Source organism: Bidens hawaiensis, unplaced genomic scaffold (genome assembly GCF_021521415.1).
Source record: "Bidens hawaiensis isolate Kalapana, Puna unplaced genomic scaffold, B.hawaiensis_p1.1 tig00024994_1, whole genome shotgun sequence".
Taxonomy (NCBI): Eukaryota; Viridiplantae; Streptophyta; class Magnoliopsida; order Asterales; family Asteraceae; genus Bidens; species Bidens hawaiensis.
Window position 1 is genome coordinate 70,689 of NW_027493968.1, and position 6,735 is coordinate 77,423.

General features: G+C 32.9%; 1 pseudogene across 1 annotated transcript; it reads right to left on the reverse strand.

Annotated features, from left to right (window-relative positions):
- Positions 1 to 509: 509 nt before the first annotated feature.
- Positions 510 to 3,633, reverse strand: LOC143570492 (serine/threonine/tyrosine-protein kinase HT1-like; annotated as a pseudogene). The gene is made up of 3 exons (XR_013141938.1): positions 3,201 to 3,633; positions 2,114 to 2,565; positions 510 to 1,329 (listed from the first exon to the last, which is right to left on the reverse strand). The product of XR_013141938.1 is annotated as a serine/threonine/tyrosine-protein kinase HT1-like (transcript).
- Between the last annotated feature and the right edge of the window lie 3,102 nt (positions 3,634 to 6,735).

Genomic DNA, 6,735 nt, shown 5'->3' on the forward strand with positions numbered 1-6,735 from the left:
CGGTGCATTTATTAATGAGCTCCAGTGAAGGCTCGAGTTCGTTTAACTCTTTAAGCTCAACTTGCTTTAAAATTTTACCAAGTCGGTCTCGAGTAGCTTATAAGCAGACAAGCTCTTGTACACTCCTAGGTCATACACGTTAAATTTATTTCTTATTTTAACGACAATATAAACATGAAAAAAGATGTGATATATAGATGTCAATTATAACTTTACATATGAGTTCAAGTATGAAACACGCTTTTACAATCATGTATGAGAATGATATTACTAGACTAGCAATATTTGTTTAGTTGAAATCCCTATTCCCTACTATTCAGCCAATACCAACTGGTTCAAAAAGAAAAAGAACTCGAGGACAAAATATTGTACAATGGGGCAGGAACCATAACGACAACCAAAATTTAAGAATATGAGAGCTGAAAATCATGCTGTATGTCGCCACTCACCAAAAACGAGATAAACGTATCTAATTTTATCCACATTATAAGGTAGTAAAGATGTCATCAAATTAACAAGGTTTGATTTCTAAGTTAAGCACTAATATAACATCATAACCTAAAGTTGAATAATTACCCAAAACCGAACACATTTGACCCAAAATAGCTGACTATTTTCATCGAATCAGTCAGGTTTGGGGGGTTAACTCAAATTTAAATACATCTTTTATCTACTTGAACCTAAAGGCTAAATTAGGTGACAGTCAGATTAGTTATTTTCTAGTTGACTCCAATTATGCTTTACTATCACACCTAAAAAAAGTATGAAGTATGAACTAAAAAACTGCTAATTATCTCCTGTTGAATAAATTATTTTGGCCATAATTGCATCTATATCAAAAGGTGGATTTAAAAGGCTAACAACATGAGCATGCAAATATATATAAAGATCCCAAAACAAAATAATATTTTTAATATCTAAATCCCAGGCAAATTAGTCAAAGTTACCAATAAGTCAATAACAACTCCAATATTTGTAATCACGCTTACAATATCATAATAATCCATAATTGCTCAGTTCACTATCTATTAATACCTGATAATGAAGGAACAATCAGATCACACTCACATTTGGCATAATCCATGATTAATTCCCAAAAGCAGTTCTACGGGGACCGAAACATCCACGGTCACAACCAAATGAGCTACCATTACCAGGTTCATATGTAGTCAAGAAATCAGGATTTTCCTCCACACAAGCCGCAAATCTCTCTAGAATCCTCACAATTTCATCAAACCCAGGTCGCTTTTCTGGTTTGCTTGACCAACACCGGGTGATGAGGTGGCGGAACGCCATTGGACATGAATCAGGTAACGGAGGTCTAGCATTCTGCAAACATGTAAGTAAACAGAATTACACAAATGCATCTAACATCAATATGAAAAATACCAATATGATTTAACAAGGAGGTTTCGTACACCACCTCCGACTAACACCAGTTAGTTGGTTTTCACTGATACGAGTCGTATAATCCTATACGACTCATATCAATCCAACTTTCCAGACAAGGCTGCAGAGCTTGTCACATCAGTCAAATCTGGTATGGATACAAGTCGTGTAGACCCATACGAATTGTACGCCAAGATACTCATACGAGTCATTGGCCTAATATGACTTGTATGAATGATTAGTTTTACGTGCCAGTCAAGTTTTTCTTCAAAAAATGTGCCAGATTCCGCCAATTATTTACCACTACACAAGATTCCACAAATTATATGATATGGCATGATATTCCTCCAAAACCTATTTTATGTAGGACTATATGTTTCCTTCATTTTGTTAATTCAATTCTCGTTTCTCTGATTCATTGCATCACATATTATCAATTTTAATCAAAAGCTAGTTAGTGAAGTCAAGTCTTGATGGTAACTATCTAACGTCAGGTAGTGAATCTTATAGCAAGATATCAATGATTTCAACCGACCAAGTTAACATTTTATGATTATATTCTCATAATCTAACTCTACCGTTGTCTTTTATCGTCCAACACAATTTGACACCGCTGACATCAATACGAGTTGAGCTTGTTGCCCCATACAATTCATATAAACATCAGTAGTGTCTGAACATCTGAATTTGGCATACAAATATCAGCATCCTTAAAGAAAAATACCTTTTGACAGATGGCAAATGCAGCTTGTTCTGGGGTCATGTCATCAAAAGGTGTCAAAGCAGTTAAAAGCTCCCAAAGAACAATGGCAAAACTGTAAACATCAATTTTCTTAGTATGTTTCTTTTCTCAAATCATTTCGGGTGCCATCCAACGGTAAGTACCAGTAAACCCTTTTGCACTACCGCATTGCGATTCCAAACACGAGATGCCAAAATCGTCTACTTTTACACTCATGTTTTCACCGAGCAGTAGATTTTCAGATTTTAGATCCCGGTGAAGTATGCCTTGTGAATGAAGATATTGCATACCCCACGCAATGTCAAGTGCCAGCTTCAAAACTAGGTTGGGTGGCACCGAATATGGCCCCTGCTGATGCAGATACGCCCTAAGGGACCCACCCGCCAAATATTCAGTGATAATACAAAATACAGGAGGTTTTTTACAAGCAGCAACTTACTGCGTTGAAACCAAAATATGATCTTTAACATAACATATATAGCTCTAGTTATTGATTAGTGTCATATTCTTTAACCACACTTTATATTACTTTACAACATGAAATATTACATTCGAATCATATGGTAACAAACTTATTTAGGTTGCTGAAGATATCACGCCACAACAATTAAGGTAATCAAGCAAACGGATCTAGAGTCGTTGATATTACTAAATACTAATCAAGCTAAACAATGTATAACTTATTCCTATTACTTTTAACCTAAGTATTCATGTTCAATCGAAAAAATTAGGCGTTTAAGTAACTGTAACATATTCATTTCAAGTACATCACATGACCTGAAAGTGAAAATGCAGCCAAATTTATACATGTGCCACATAAGATGATAACTAATTTCATATACAAAGCTATAAAAAAGGTATAGTGGTCCATTGCCTTGAAAATTCATGTTACTTTCATCCTCATGCTTAAACACTACAATCACCTAACATTTGAAGCCTTCAAAGCAGTGCCATAATAAAACTAAACTTAAAACTTTAGGTGTGACATAATTAGCAATCTAGCTAACTATACTAATTATGATTAATTGACAATAGCCTATCACCAACAATTGCAGCCAGCTATGAACACTTACATTGATAATATTCGGATGCTGCAGCCGAAACAACAAGACGACTTCCGAAGTGAATTGATTCTCCAACATCAAAGCCAACTCCCTATCTTCCTCGGGCTGACTAACGAGCTTAATCGCGACATCTTGTTGCTTATACACCCCTCTGTAAACCCGACTGTGTCTCCCGGTGGCGAATTTGTTCCCAATAAAGAGCTGTGACATGTCAGCACTCCATTCGGACTCGGATTCGGATTCTTCACCGCCTCCTTTCCCCTTAATCTCGCCTCCGGACGATATTAGATATTTCGACCACGAAACCGCTCTTCGGTACTCGCCGAGTGATAACCGTCTCTCCAGTTTCCCATTGTTGGAAACTTGCTTAAACCAGTTTAATTTCCTCATTGATTATTCATCAATTACACATTAAGTAATAATAATAATAACAATAATAATAATAGCTAATGACTGTAAAAGTGAGATTAGATTAGATTAGATATTGTGCATAGATATCCGTGCAAATCAAATCAAAATCCAAATCTACTACTACTACTACTCCGTCTGTAACTACTGCCGTAACGACGACGATGACGAACTACATCGAGAAACGTAAATGTGTACGGTACAAATTAGAAGATGAAGAGATATGCGTAATTATAAGAGCAAGAGCTCCGTGAGTGAGTGTGTGTAGATGTTCGTCCGGTGGTGGTGGTGTCTCTCTCTAAAATATTAATATTGTGGTGTTTCTCTCACTAGAATTAAGTTGAAGAAGAAAGGAGATTGAAGTTTGGAGTGTGGAGGGTGTGTGTGTTTGTTCACTACTGCCCACAGAAACAAATAAATGCTTGTAATAATAATAATAATAATATTGCATTTGATAACGACGTTTACTCCTTTTTTAATTCCCAATCTACCCTTTTGTTTATTATATTTCATATGATATTATCTTGTAATTATAATTACATTATATTATATGTATATTATTTTAAATAGGATTTGATTATCACTAATATCTAAATTAGCCTTTTCAAGATAGAATGTCAATTTTCATATTGATTTTGGCGTTTCAATTTGAAGTTTTGAACTTATCAAAAAAATTATAAAAGGTAAACCAACCATTTGGTTCAAGTTAAGAAGTTGAGACCATGAAATCTCAAACATTAACCATCAATCATATGTTATTAGACCTAAAGGTCAATGAAATTATATTATATTAAATTTATAATATATATTACTATATTACGTTATTAGTTATATTTATGTTATGCTATCTTTATGTTATGTTGTATTATGCTAGTGTGTGATACTTACGCCAGGCAACAAGGTGTACTTGTTACCTGGTATATCGATATGGACGTTACTTAAACGACAGTATGAAACAGACACTTAAGTAAACATGTCTAGAGTTTTCAGTTATACAAAGTTAAATAAAAAAATGTATAAAAAAATACTGGTAAAAGAACGAAAAAAAGATACTTTATTAAACTTCAAGAGCGGTGTCACAACTCTATTGAAGTTAATGAGTAGAAACGTAGATTGCATAAAATAAAAACTATTAATGTTTTGAGCCATATACTAACTTTATTAAAATTTAGGTATAGCAACATTAGTTGTTTTAAAGTTTAGGTCTAATTGCAAATATGCTATGCGGTTAATAAAGAAAAATCGGATATCATTCCTTATCGGTCAATGACCGATATGTGAGATATCGGTTATCACATGGAGATATCGGTAATTTTAATATCATGCAAATTTTATATATATAGCAATTTAACACTAATAATTCAGTATACAGAATATCATTAACAAATTAACCTTTTACAATTCAGTATATAGTCTAAAGTAAAACTAAAATTCATAACCATTTGATTGTAAGATATACTTGAAATTTTCTCTAAAATTGAAACCAACTACATTTAATCAATAAAATAGGTTAGTTGTCGTATTATTAGGTGAAATGTCAAATTGGATAACACCTTTCAGGATTTGCTATTAACACTTTTTTTTTTCTTTTTCATTCCATTTACTTTAGGCATGTATAATAGAGGTGCGATCCCATGCTACTTCAGCTTTGCAAACAATCAAACATCATTAATTTTAGTGTGTATTCTTGGTTGTATAATATTATGTTTAGTATAGGTGATTGCATTTTCTTATTTATCCTATCTATTGTAATTATATTTGATATGGTCCAAAATATACATATTATTATATAAATATTTCCTACACTTTGAATGCTTTTAAGCTTGTTATTATTTAATATTTACTCCTAAGTTGGTTCATATATAAGTTTTTAAAAAAGTTACATGATTAAACGAGCTTAAATGAGATATATAGTGTTAATATAAAACGTCATTAATTTTATGAAATTGTAAAGAGTTAATTATTATATCTTGCATTTTAAATTATTAACATATGTTACAAACGTTGGCAGAGTGAGTTTTCAAAGAGAATAAGATGAAATTAATTTGTGGTGTTCAACTTTTGTGAGGTGATTTGCATCGAGAATAATCGGCCCAATTTAAAGGGCCAAGATATAACATAGGTCGGTTAAAAAAAGAAAATATTTAGGGGCTTTTGTTTTGACTTTGAAGGCTGGTCTGGGGTGTTGGTAACTAGAAAATATATATTTATTATTGAGAGTTTGACAGAAAAAGAACCCTACGACAAGGAGGAAACGCACAGAAAGAAAAATAAAAAGAGACTTGGAACGCAAGAAAGGGGTTTTGAGAGAGAAGAGCACTTGGTTCGAGGAAAGAGCGTTCGGGTTCAACACCTACTCAACCAAACATCATTATTATTGGTTTGAATTTATTATTATCTTTATGAATTCATTATTTGAACCAATTAATTTTCTTTTGTTCTTGAGTATGGTTATTGGCTAAACCCTTAGACTGCCTAGGCTTATGATGAACTATTGTTTGAAGTTTTATTTTATTTGGAATTTGCTTTTCGTTATGGGTTTATGATTCAGTAAATTGTTTGGTTTATTTGAATGATGCGTATGTGTACTTGGTTTTGGTTCTTCTAGTTTTATTATTCCACAAAATTTTTGGTGATTGTCTGTCATATAATAGGATTTTGTTAGGTCATCTACTGTGTGTTTTTGACTAGTTTATGATTGAATTCGAATAAGATCATAAGAATAATATTATTAGTCAAACGAATAAAAGTGTGTTGCTAACCTAAAAAGTTGTAAGACGATAGGTTATTGTTAGATCTTTGTTGATTGAGATTGCTAGATTTAGTTCATCGTAAGGAGTCCGTCTAGGTTTGATTAATTAATATTGTCTAGCGAGTCAATTAAGTTAATCAAATTACCTTTGATTTCCGCGCTGTAAGGTAGGATTTCACTATAAAGGTACTCTATCATAAATACCCGTAAGGAAGTTTAATTCATAAAACTGGTGAGTTTTAAAACTTGTTAGAAATCCATAGGTGTCTTCTTGAAGTGTCAATGGTCCTGTTCGGGTTTTCTTTTAAGTGTCTATTTTACGATCCCAGTTTCATAACTATTATTTTCCAACTATTTGATAACTGAAACTTTGGGGATTC